This window comes from Gavialis gangeticus, unplaced genomic scaffold (assembly GCF_001723915.1).
Source record: "Gavialis gangeticus isolate Ggan-Ray unplaced genomic scaffold, GavGan_comp1, whole genome shotgun sequence".
Taxonomy (NCBI): Eukaryota; Metazoa; Chordata; order Crocodylia; family Gavialidae; genus Gavialis; species Gavialis gangeticus.
The window spans coordinates 241,483,270-241,497,186 of NW_017729032.1; the positions used below are offsets into that span (position 1 = coordinate 241,483,270).

Here is a 13,917-nt window from a genome sequence, read left to right on the forward strand (position 1 = left end):
CCTGTGAATGTGATTACTACAACATGAGCTATAGAGTGCTTTTCTGGCAGCAGTCTTGGAAACTTCAGGTTGTGACCCAGTTTACAGCTTCCTACTTAGTGTTTCATGAATACTGCATATTACATATCTATATCATGGTCTGCAATGGATTATAATTCATTCAGAGATACCATTCAAGGCATCAGTGCTTGAACAGAACAAGCATTTGTTACTTACTTCACAAAATCTAATCCAAAGCTGGAAGTGGAGATCTAAAATAAGATAAACATTAAAAAAAGAAAACCCCTCGCTGGGTGAAATTATAAGAATCCTACGATTGCACAAGTACTAATTACAGAATTTGGCTCACCTAAATCCAGACATCATAAATATTACATTTTATGGTAATTCCTACTAATTGATAGCAATAGTAAAGAGCAATATGGCACAACTGTGTTAAAAAGAATAATTATAGCATTTGTGAAGTTAGAAATCAAATTTCATTTTTCTGTAAATTGTAAAAAATCAAAAATGCAGTGCCAGCCTTTACACAGTCACAGTTTTTATATATAATAAAGGAAATCTCCTTCCCAAGAGATCTGTGCTCAGTTCAGGCCTAGATATGGAAATCTTGAATGGCATCCAGAGGTATAGCAGGGCAGCTCTGCACCCTGGGCAATGATGCCTGCAGGGGCAGCAGGGGCTCCCAGTGCTCAAAGTACAGCTGGCTGGCACCAGCTCTTATTTTTGCACTCTCTTCTCTTCCAACAAAGTCAGTGTCTAGGGCTACTGCCCTGGTGGCACCCTCCCCTCATCTTAGTTAAGCTACTGACAACATCCACAGCTTCAGCCAAGGCGTATATGAAATGACAGTTAAGACTTCTGTACTCATCTTCCTCTGTGCTTGTCTTCATACTAGTCATTTTTTACACAGGGTCAGACTCTCTGAACCAGAATAGAGGAGCTCAAGAACTGCTTCATCATGCAGTAAGTTGCATTAGCCATAGAGGGTGCATAAAGGCATTCACTGCACACGGTCTACATTCATGGTCTACTTTAAGCTGTGAAAATCCTGCATGCAGGAAACTGGAAACTGCATGCAGCTGTCTGCTTCTCTTGGGAGTGTCACATAGAAAGAGAAACCAGTGTAAGTTATTTGTGGTCAGGGCAGGGGTGGGCAGGTATGATGGGATGGGTGAGGGCTTACTGGGTCCACAGGGGGTTTGGTGGGTCTGGCGGGGGCACAGGTTGCCTGGGTAGGGAGCAAAAAATTACCCAGTCAGGCTTGGAGGGTTGGCGGGGAGGGAGTGGAAGCAGCTCGGCTTTTCCAGCCTCAGGGCTCCACTGCAAGTGCATACAGGAATTTGCGAGGTCAGACTAAGACTTTCTTTGATTGGGTTAACCCAGTTTTGATCCACATTGGTACATCTACTCAGGTGAGCTAACTTAGATCAGGCATGCCACTTTTTTGAGCAATTTAAGCTCTCTCTACATAACTGCATAACTGGGCATGTAGATTGTCCTAAGCCTGGAAAGAGTCCAAATCACAACTAAGTGCTGGCAAAATGGAGAAGGAGAATTCTTACTACACATCCTTTCCCCCACTGCCCTGCTAGCAGAAAAGGAATTTTGCAACGGAGCCAGTTTCACACGGATTCTGGGGTCAGTTAAACAATTTCAGGACTGCAGGAAGCAGGGAGTATGGTCCACAGGACCTAGCCCATTAAGGTTTTTGGATAGAATTTATATTATTTACTACTTGATCTAAGCCAACAAGACACATCGCTTCTCAGCTTCCTGTCAGCTTCCTCTTGTAAAATATTAAACCATGCATGTACTCTTGAAACATCATGTATAAGATTTGTATTTTTAATGGCTTCCACTACCAATAGGTCACCCCAGTAAGCACTGAACAAGCTTCTTTTACAAGTCTGAATTCTTCTTACCTCTTTTTGTAGGACTTACTGAGAAGCTTTAAATGTCATACTTCCTTTTTTTTTTTATTCTGAATGGAAATCAGCAGCCTATACAGGTTTAATAATTTAGTTAGCATTTGTTTTGAAACATTAGGACACATGGTTCAAGTGTATTAGTATACACTTTGGAGATAAATAATTTAGTACATCTTAGAATTCAGCTATTTCAACAATCTGTCTAAAATGAATAGATTCTTCTCCCAGTTTGTGCTTCTTAAAGGGCACTTACAAGTTAGTCCTGTAGCTAGATATACTTTCATATTTTTGATACAGTCTTAACACAAGTCTAAAATGTGTAAATGTATGAAAGACTACCTTTCTCTAACAACGGTTGCATTATTTCCTAAATGAAATTGCCCAACCTGGTTAATGCTGGCACTACTGTTAGTGGCACAAACTAATGTGTCACTTCTCTCACATACCTTACCAAGAGCAGGCATATCAGAAATAACATTAGTTGAGTCTGGATGTGACTGGGTACTATTATCAAGTTGCAAAACCCATAGAAGAAAGTCAAATTACTCTAATTGCTTCTAGTAATTAGAAGGAAAAACAAAAAGCTAAGAGAAAATTGCTAGGGAGGAGAACAATTTAACATGGTAAAGAAAAGTAGCATAAACAAGACAAAGAAAAGTAAAAAATCAAAACAGCATGGCTATAGTCAGGTATATCACTTTGCCAGGCCTCTCTGTGGACCGAAACTTGTAATGGTGGAGAGACTTGTGTGTCTCAATGATCCTCAGAGCTATATGTTGCCTGGAGCCTCACACTCCTGGCACGGTCACCCACGGTGAACAGGACTGAGGGGAGGTTCCAGACAAACCACAGTCTAACCTCAACAGCAGATCAGGAGGGAGATATCAGGATCTCAATGGCTGTAGACAGAAGAAGGCTTTAGCAAGCTGTAGGTCTCCTGTCATCTTCGGTTCTCCCTTGCCACTGGGTCCAAATCTACACCTTGTAAAGATTGTGTGGTTGCTGTTTCTGCATGCCAGCTTCCTCATGTTAAACAGTCACATGTAGGCTTCTACCGCAGGAAACAACATATTGTGCCAGAAGATCTGGTTCTTCTCTAAAAGACAATGTGAGAGAAGCTCCCCAAACAACACAGCATCGACTTTGGTATACCATTCACAGCAGAATATGCTGTAAACTTAGCTGTAGTTCAGCAGAGGCATTAGTTTTGGGGAAGTTTTCTGCTCTTCTATCATCCCTTGACAGCAAGGGTTAATCTAGCATTATACACTACAAGTAACAGGAGCAGATTGGGAATGGAAGAAGCAAAATAAAAATGGAAATGGTGCTAGTAGTGCTCTATAAATCACTATAGGAATGTTATGAAAAAGAATCCAGATCATTCTCTCCCCATCCCCTACCAAAAAGTAATAAAGTATGTTGAGTGTTTCCTAATGATAGATCCTCCTATTTGCCTTTTTTGACTAAATGACAAAATGAATCAAGTAAAGATAATATATTTTGAGACAAGTAAAGTATTTGATACAAGGCCTCTCAAAAGCTTGTTCAAAGTTATTTTTAGTTGACTTGCATAGAAATGCTTTCATGTGGATTGAGAGCTGATTGTAAAACAGGGGTCGATGTATTAAACTGGGAGTGGGGAAAATATTTAGTAAGCTATGTGTTTTACATATTAATAAACTGGATGTGTATTAAAGACATTTTAATGAAATATGCAGGTAAAAATTAGAAGTTGAGGTGAACACATGTGAGGACAAATAAATAATGTAAATGGGGCCAAGTGAAATTAAGAGATACAAATTGGAAAAAATATTAAATAATAAGTTTGTTTAAAGAAAATAATTTCAAACTCCAGTATTTAAATAGTCAAGATAATCTGGGATATGGTGAACCATTGACAAAGACCTAGGGATGAGAAAGATTTAGGAATGATAGGAATTAATCTTAACTTAGTACTGGATTTTAAGTCAAATATGCTCGACTCTGTCAAAGCCCAGTACCCTGACTTAAGGTTCAGGGCCAACGTGCCTCTATTTCCTTATTATGAACAGTTAGGATTTTCAGCACTGGACCTACATAAATGAGGAAGCACTGGCAGAAGACGGCAGTGGTCCTATTCCATCCCAGCATGATCCTGTTCTGCATTAAAACAATATCCTACACATGGTATGTCAGTCCAATTATCCATGCAGCAGTGCCTTAGGCTTTAAAACAGGGAGGCTGGAATGGTAGAGGACATCCCTTTTCTTTCATGAGTATGATATGCACTTATTGTGCAGTAGGACTGCATTGCTTCTCTGACCCTGTGGATGATAATGGTAGCTTACTGTATAAAAATGAAAGTCACTTTGGGCTGAATTTATGGAGGTCTCTCATCATGGAATACAGGGAGAGCTAATGGCCAGTTCTCACCATCTCTTATGTGACCTGGAATGTCACCATCCATCCATCTGGGGCACCCAGGGAAAAAAAATATCCTATGGATTTAGGATGGAAAACTGCTGTAAAGTTTAAAGGATTGCAAGTGTCTCTCTTTCCAAAATATCTTCTCCTCAGTGATCCATGATAGCTGGATCCTGAAAGAGAAGCATGATTGTCTCTCTCACCAAGTGCCATCTGATCAGCAGCTTTGGGTGCAGAACCTACTGCCTGGTGCCTTTCAACCAGAATACTGAAAATTCACATGCTCTATAATATTGATTCAGCTGCAATCAGGGTCCATTATCTGATCCTTCTCCTGCCAAAAATATGGGACTCCACAGTTCAAGAGCTGGGGAACAGAGTGTGGGGAGGGAATCTACTGGAAAGTCATGTCTATCTTCCAATCCTGAAAAATGTGGCAAGGTAGGATAAAGAAATCCCATTCAGCCAAGTGATAAATTATATTTGGGCTGGTTGAGGTTTTTCAGTTTTATTTTAGCAAGTTTTCAGTACTAGTTTTACGTCCTCATCAAAATGTGTGTCAATACATTTCTTCCCTTCCTCAACAAATTTAATAATTCTAAAACAGAACCAGGTCTTTTCCCAGGTACAGTCATTACCCCTTGTTAAAGGCCTTCATTTGCTCTGGGCTCTGTCTCATTGAGATTACAGAATGAATCTTTCACTTACTCACCTTCTGGTTATTTTTCAATTTGTTTGAAGATGGCTACAATTAAGTCTATTTCATAAAAGATGAATTCTTCTAACAAGGAGCACTTTGCAGCTCAGAGCGTGATTAGTGATCCTGAAACAACTCCGGGATCCTGAAACAACTTCTGCAATGTTGTATGTGAAGGAAGTTCCCATTCTGCAGCTACTGGAGCACTCATCAGCTTTCAACACACTAACATTCATGACCTCTTCTGTTTAATTTGAAATCCCTACATAGCTCTTAAATGCTGTCTGGGATTTATTTAGATCCAGGTTTATTTATTTAATCATCTCATCACAGCCCACAGAATCAGGGGGGAAATAATTACCTTGTTGTTGGCCTTTCCACTTTTCTGTACTGAGAACTCAGACACTGGATGGACACATGCCCTTTATGTTTTGGACTTGCATGCTTCTGCTCATTGCAAAACACTCAAAAAGCCAGTATTCAAAACTGTGACACAATGGATGGAAGAGAATTAAAATGAGGGATGCACAATGATTGAGACAAGAAAGTTAAATGCTAAAGGAATTACTCTGTTCTGATACATACCTCTAACACTTAATCTTCCTATTACAAGAATCTTTATTTTGGATGTAAATAATTTTCATTTATAAAAATGATAACATCTTTAATTTGTATAGAACACAGGGTATGGCAAGACCTAAATAATTACCATTTCAGTTCAGTGAAATCTGGGCTTATGAATTTTAGTGTAGTAGAGCAGGCTTACAAGTGAACACAAGGAAGCACCATGAAAGGATGCTTACTTGAGCTCTGGGTGTGCTTATCTCCCAGTTGGAGGCAGAGAGAGATGTGTGTGTCTTTTCTTTTTTTGGTAAAAATATTTATTTCACTACATATAAATAATATTATATACATACATGCAAGCATCCACCCACACCCCTTCCCTTTATCTCCCCCCATACTTTGACCATTCTTTCTTGTGACCGCTGTGGTCCACTTTACAGTCCAAACACACACCTTTACACGTATACCATTCTCATTTCTGTTAAAAAATTGCATTGCAAACCTGCACATCTGCATTCCTGCAAGTCCACACACAAGATTGCCCATCACTGGCACATTTAACCATCACAGTTACACAAAGGACCACCTCAGTGTTCCTTCTGCCCCCCCCCCCCAACTCCCCTGCCTGTTTCCTCAGTCCTTTCACTGGTCATTTTATTTGTTGTCATCTCCGTCGCCATCATCATTGCTGCCCTCTTTGGGAGGACCCATCTCTGAACAATCTATGACAGTCTAGTCTATGAAGACCCTATGTTTCATATTATGTCTGCCATCTCTTCCCTCTCATCTTCTACTGCCTTCCTGTACTATCAGTATGTCTTATTCAGTCCCATTTTGATGCAACCCTCAACTGAGAGGTTTGTGCATCTGTTCATGAGTAGGGTCTTGATCTTCCACAGGGAATTCTTGAAGCAGGAGATGAACTGGTTGAAGTGGGCTGTTGGGGTTCCTTGTTGCTTGGCCAAGTGCCCATACAGAACCCTGTCACCATCAAGAGGAGTACAGGTACTCTCCTCCACACCTCCTTGGCATGTGGGCAGTATCAGAAGATATGGTCGATTATTTCATCTTCCACCATCAGGTTTTCCAGGGCAGTTTGATGGGCCTCTCTGCCCCTCACTGTTTTTCCATGCCCATATGGGAGTGCCTGGTAGGCTGCCTACTAGGTCAAGTCTCTGTGCTTCTGCAAGTCCTTGTGGAAGATCCGCTCCCACACAGCCTAGAAGCTATCACCAGGTAGTAGGTCCATGGGTGACATGACATCTCTTTCCCTTACTACTTCCTGCATTTTTTGGTGGTTTGGCAGGGCCACTGGGGCCTTGTTGTGCAGTTTGTATTTGTTCTTGAAGGGTTTCAGGATCTCATAGAAACATGGTGACTCCACGGTCCATTGGCATTGTTCATCATGTATACCCGCCACTGTCATAGTAGTTGCCCTACAAAATACTTCATAAATCGGGTTGTTTTGGATTCTGTCCCCTTTGCCAGTTTGCAGATCTTGCTCATGTACTTGGCCCAGAGAACCAGCAGGATATCTGGCATTTCTCTGCCTCCAAACAGTTTTGTTTTGTACAGTGTGGTCCTTTGTACCTTCTCCCATTTGAAATTCCAGAAGAAGATGTGTGTAGCTCTTTGGATTCTGTGAATTACTTACTCTGAGGAGGGGAAGACTAGTGCGGTGTGCAGAAGCATCAGTAATAACATTGCCTTTATGAGTGCCATGCGACTCCCCACTGACAGGCAGCATGATTTCCACAGCTCCAGTCTCTGTTTAGCCTTGACCTCAGTCTTTTCCCAAAACTTCTGTCCAGTCAGCTCAGTTTGGCCCTGGCTCTGGAGCGAGACACACTGGTGAAAGCTTGTTACACCCCCAGAACCCCCCAGGATCCCTAACAGGACCCCAGCAAAACCCTGACAACCCCCAGCATAGCTGGGAGGTAAGCGGGACCTGTGGTGGGAGGGAACTAGCACAGTGGCAGGGCATCTGAGAGAAGCTGAGGAGGGTCCCCCCCGCCACCCCCCCCGGGTCCTACTTTGCCCAGCCTCCCAGGGAACTATGCAACCAGAGCCTTGTGAACAGAATGTGCAAACAAGCATGCTCTTGGCTCAGCGCAAGTTAGCACGGGAGTTCCCTCAGGAGGGTGTGCAGGTGAGGCACGAGGCCTGAGCCTCAGGGGAACAGTTGGCACAGTAGTAGCCAAACTACTACCTGTGCAATGGTGGGTGGGATGCGTTGCAACCTGAGGTTCCCCCTTGTGGCTCGTTCCCTCCCCTCTGATACTTCTGAAGCCTCCACCCATGTGGAACCCATGGTTTCGACTTCCATTCAGACGGAGCCCCTGGCTGTCAGCTTTGGGGGCTGCCTGGCATGACTCCAGGGACATGGGATCAGGAGCATTGTAGCCTTCCCTTGTGAGGTGTGCTCCATATTGGAGTCTCTGGAATCCCAGATAGTGCAGCTCCAGATTGCAGTTCAGAGGGTGCCATCAGGGATGCTGAACAGGAGATGGACTCCTACTGCCAGGCCCTTTGCCCCAGGAAAGAAGAGGGAAGACCCAAGTTGCCTGCCAGGACCAGGGAGGCCAAGAGGCACTCCCACATTGTCCAGCCAGGAGGCTGGACAAGGGTTGTATCTGGCCCCAAGGCTCACTGTACCAGGGTCACTACCCCCCCACCCCCCGGGACCTCTGCAACAGGTATGAACCTCTTGTAGCACCAGTAGAGCCTGCAGAACTACCAGCTACTGCAAGCAAGGAAGAAATGCAACCAGCTACCATCCCTAAGACAAAACACAGAATGGTCATTTTGGGAGACTCCCACCTGAGGGGGACAGAAGGAGTGATCTGCCACCCTGATCCCTCAGCCCAGGAGGTTTACTGCCTCCGAAGACCCCTGTATCCAGGATGTGGCTGAGAGGATCCCAAAACTTATCCAGCCCTCTGACCACTACCCTATGCTCCTTATCCATGTGGACACAAATGACAGAGCTTGGAGGAATCCCAGCTGGGTCATGAATGGCTACAGGGGCTCAGGGGTTTCGGGGCACAGGTGTTTTTTTCCTCAATCCTTCCAGTTACAGGTCATGGGCTGAAAAGGGAGAGACAAATTGAGGATGTAAACAGAAGACTGTGGCACTGTGGCACTGGTGCCATTGTGAAGGGGAGTCCATCCCAACCCATAGGAAAGAGCTCAACAAACCCCTTGGCTCAACAGGGAACTCATGGACATCCTACATCTAAAAAGAGAGGCTTATAAAGGATCTAAGACAGGAAACACCACTAAGGAAAAGTATTCTGCACTGGCCCACACTTGCAGGGAGTGAACTAGGAAAGCCAAGGATTCAACTGAACTGCAACTGGCTACACGAATCAAGGACAATAAAAAGTCCTTCTTCAGATATATGGAGAGTCAAAAGAAAAACAAGGACAACATTGGATCCCTCTAAACCAGCTGGGACAGCTGACTACCGACACCCAGGAAAAAGCCAATCTGCTTAATAATTACTTTGTGTCAGTTTTTCACCAGCCCAAAGGGACCACCCTGCCTAACATGATGTAGGATGACCAGGGTGAGGGTGAATATATGCCCACCACTGGCATGGATCTTGTGAGGAAGCTTCTTGAGAGGCTGGACCCCCACAAATCACCTGGTCCAGATAGATTGCACCCAAGACTGCTAAAGAAACTGGCAGACATCATAACACAGCCACTGGCAAGGATATTAGAGATCTTGTGGCACTTGGGCAAAGTATCTGAAGATTGGAAGAGGGTCAATGTCGTGCTCATCTTCAAGAAAGGGAGGAAAGAAGACCCAGAGAAACTACAAGCCAAATCAGTTTCACCTCAATGACTGGGAAGATTTTTGGAAAAAAACAAAACAAAACCATTCTTGACAAGCTAAAAGAAGGCAACATTTGGAGAGATAGCCAGCACGAGTCTGGGGTGGGTAGATCTTTCCTGACTAACCTCATTTTCTTCTATGACTAGGTGACATATCACCTGGAAAAAAGTGAAGAGGTTGATATCATGTATTTGGACTTTAAAAAAGCCTCTGACCTGGTGTCCCGTGATACCCTCCTGGAAAAATTGGGCAACTATGGTCTCAACTACTTTACAGTCCGATAGCTGAGGAACTGGCCCCAAGGTTGGACCCAGAGAGTGATAGTTGATAGAACCAAACTGACATGGCACTCAGTGACTAGTGGTATCCCCCAAGGCTCCATTTTTGAACCTGTATTCTTTAATGTCTTCAGAAATGATCTGGACACTGGCATCAGAAACAGACTGGCTAAGGTCACTGATAACACCAAACTTTGTGGAAGAGTGTCCACACTTGAGGACAGGTTGATGATCCAGGCCAACCTCGATAAGCTTGCAAGGTGGGTGGATGAAAACCCAATGGCATTCAATATGGAGTAATGCAAAGTGCTCCACTTCAGGAAAAGAAACCCACATTACATTTATAGACTTGGCAATACTATGCTTGTTAGCACCATAACTGAAAGAGATGTGGGGGTCATGATTGACCACAGCTGCCAAAGCAAACAAAACTCTGGCTTGCATCTACCAATGCATCTCAAGCAAGACACAGGATGTTATCCTCCTGCTGTACTTGGCCTTGGTGAGGCCACAGCTGGAGTACTGTATCCAATTCTGGGATCCACAATTTAGGAAGGACATGGAGAAGCTTGAAAGAGCCCAGAGGAGAGTCATGCATATGATCAGAAGGCAGGAGAACAGGCCTTATGAAGAGAGGTCGTGAGCTATGGGGCTCTTCAGCCTGGAGAAGTGCAGGCTCAGGGGTGACTTGGTGGCAGCCTATAAGTACATAACAGGTGTGCATCAGGAACTGGGGGAACGCCTCTTCACCAGAGCACCCCAGGGGATGACAAGGTCTAATGGTCACAAACTCCTGCAAGACCATTTTAGGCTGGACATAAGGAAAAACTTCTTTACTGTCCAAGCCCCCAAGGCCTGAAACAGTTTCGCTCCAGAGGTGGTGCACACACCTACTCTGGACACTTTAAAGAAACATTTGGATGCTTATCTTGCTGGGATCCTTTGCCCCAAGCTGACTTCCTGCCCCTTGGGCAGGGGTCTGGACCCAGTGATCTTATGAGGTCCATTTCAGCCCTAATGTCTATGAAATCTATGAAATCTAAGGTTGAACTCCAGCCTGGGAATCTTTACCCTCTGGCAGGGAAGGGAGACCATCAGGACCAACAGGTCCCCGAGTTCACCAGTAATAGGCAGGTGCTTTTGCTCACATTGAGCTTGGCCTCCACCATTGCTCCATATACCTGGGTGTGTTGTAATACCCTTTTGACTGACCACTTTTCCCTGCATGATGTTGAGGTTGTCCATGTAGGCCAGGAACTTAGTCTCTTGCTAGTTACTGTCATGGATCCCTATTCCACCGATTCCAAGGTCCTGTCTGAGCATCTGTGCTAGATGTTTAATCACACAAATAAACATGATTGGAGAGAATGGGCATCCATGATGGATGTTTAACTCCACCACGATTGGGACTATCAGGGATCCGTTTACCAATACCCTGCTGCTCACATCAGTGTACAGCATCTTCAGCCAGGTGATAAAGGTCTGGGGGACCCCTTCTTCTTCAGTGCCTTGAATAGGACCCATTACCTGATCATAGGCCTTCTCCAGGTCATGCTTCAGCACAGTGGTATTCAGCCCTTTCTCCCATTGCTACTATACTGCATCTCACAGCTGCATCATTATCCCTGCTCTACACCTATCTTCTGCTATATGAACATATCGAGATTTTTGTATTGCAAAACCATCTTGACGATAGTCAGTCTTAAATAGCTAAATGTGAGCCCCCAAGAAAACTTTTCTTCAATACAGCACAACCCAGACTAAGTTAAGTTGTTAATATTTGATTTCTTGACACCATTATCACTGGCCTCTCCTGCAATTCTCTTAAATAACATCTTCGCGTCTTTCAAATACTATATATAAAACTTGTAATCAGAGATATTTTATTTGCAATCAGTGCTAGTCATGTGCATGTATCCTGATATTACCCGTTAGGTATCTCTCTGGATTCTTTGAAAATTAGTAACATGTTTTAAAGTGGTAAAGCACTCCATAAATTCAAAGTGTTTATTTTATCTTCAGTCATTTAGGATGTCTAACACCAGACCTAGACATGGCAGTCAGATATATCTTGGCACTTAGATATCTATGTTATATTTCTTTTTAAAAAGTTATAAAAACATGTGCATGTGTGTATGTGCATGTGACAGCCAGCCAGCCAGAGGGAATAATATATGTGTAGTAATTAAGATGTGTATTTTGATATCCATTTTAGACTTGAAAGTGGTCTCCACTCATTGCCTTTCTCCGATTCAACCATCGTAAGCACAGTGGTGAGTATTTTGGTTGATGTTTAAGTTCCGTATCAAACTATTCCATTGCACAAAATAGAATAATCACAAAAACCACAAGTACAGTATAGGACCCTGCTTTACCTGTAAAAGGATTTGTTGAGATGGTTTGGATAAGGATGATCTTGCCTTAGGCAGAGCATTAGACTAGAAGATCATCAGAAGTCCCTTTCAGACCTACTTTTCTATGTTTTTCTATGACTTAAAAAGAACCACTTAAATTTCCAAATGCTTCTGATTAAGACAAGCTTTTTTGAGATACACACACACACACAGCTCTCTCTCCATATATATATGTCTAGAAAGAGAAAGAGAGAAAGCGAGCTCTATATAGAGCTCTCACTCTCTCTCTCTCTCTCTTGCTCTCTCTATGTATAAAACTTGTCTTAACCAGAAGCATTTGGAAGTTTAAGTGGTTCTTTTTAAGTCATAGAAAAACATAGAAAAGTATGTCTGAAAGGGACCTTTGATGATCATCTAGTCTAACACCCTGCCTGAGGCAAAATCATCCTTACCCAACCCATCTCAACAAATCCTTGTCTTACTGAAACTACACAATTAATCCTGTGCAAGGATATATATTACATATATGTCATATATTACACATGACAAAATTCAAATTCGGGCTAAAAGTGCAATGGCTTTTCAGCTCTGATTTGGATTGCATGGTTTATCATTATTTGTTAATACTATCCAGACTTCGAACATGCACTTACACAGCTGTTAAGTTAGGGTTAAAAGTTGCTGCAGTTTTAAAGTGAAACTTCTTTAATGGGCTAATTTATATATTTAAATATTGTTCCTACTTACAGAAAATAGATAGTCTTTTGTTGTAATTTCTAAAACCTTGCACCACACAATTTTACTACTCTATTCTGGAATATTTCACAAGATAGTGAAATTTATCTCCTCCCAAGCATACCTTGCCTTTTTGATAAATTCCATCTCAACAGGTATTTGAGCACAATCACTACTACTTCTGTTCCAGCACAAGCCATCATTAATGCTTCCATTTTAATTAGCATTAGCTTTCAGATAAATGTCAGATTTCTGGTGAATATATCTAGGTTTTTTCTTGTGGAGTTTAAAATGAATGCTTATAGTAAGCCAAGTATCTCTTACTAGATATGGAAACATATTTCCTTTTACAGGGACATTTAACCTGTTCTTGAATTAAACTGAGATTAAATTTACATCCAGAGGAAAACAGCTGGCTCACATTGTAGGTTTCAAAATACAATGGGTTGTCCTCTTTCTGAATTGGCTTTTCTATACATTTTTAGTACTCCAATTAAAACTAGATATTCTCTGCTGCTTGGTAAAAAGCAAAAGTATTTGTATGAAATTGAAACCATTATTTTACAATTAGCAGTTTTTAAACTGATCCTCTCCAAGCATCATCACTATGGTAACACATTTCAGATTCCTCAAGTCATAAATAATATATATTGTTTAAAACCTTCTTTGGTTGGTCAGATTTCCCATATATTTCTTTACTTCCTCTCTGTCTGGATGGCAGGGTGTTTTTTAGTGACACAGACATTGTATCCCTCTAAAGTTCCTTGCCATGCAGACTTTTTGGTCCCCTACAAGCTTCTTCTCTTCTGACATTGGTGCTGCCACTATTTCTTGCTAATGATGATCAGATAGTCTAAGGACAAAATACATTTGGAAAGCTCTTGGCATATATTATTAAGTGAATGGGAGATGATCAGTTACAGCAGCAGATGATTAGACAGGAAAGCACATTTTACTTGCAAATAGAGCACAGTTGGCAAGTTAACTTGAGCAGGTTTCAGTAGTATTGAAGTGTCATGTTAGTACTTTATGAATGTTTGCAATAATAGCTCATAGACTAAGACATTTTTTCTATAAAACACATTGGACAATTGTTGCTGAACAAAAGCTATCTT

General features: G+C 42.3%; 1 long non-coding RNA gene across 1 annotated transcript in view; it reads right to left on the reverse strand.

Moving 5' to 3' along the window:
• Positions 1–1,276: 1,276 nt before the first annotated feature.
• The window catches only part of LOC109302451, a 24,176-nt gene continuing 11,535 nt past the window's right edge, over positions 1,277–13,917 (reverse strand). Inside the window, exons 2-3 of the long non-coding RNA XR_002098783.1 lie at positions 5,393–5,517; positions 1,277–1,536 (exon numbers count right to left, since the gene is read on the reverse strand). This is a non-coding gene — a long non-coding RNA (uncharacterized LOC109302451). The remainder of the gene's footprint in view (positions 1,537–5,392; positions 5,518–13,917) is intronic.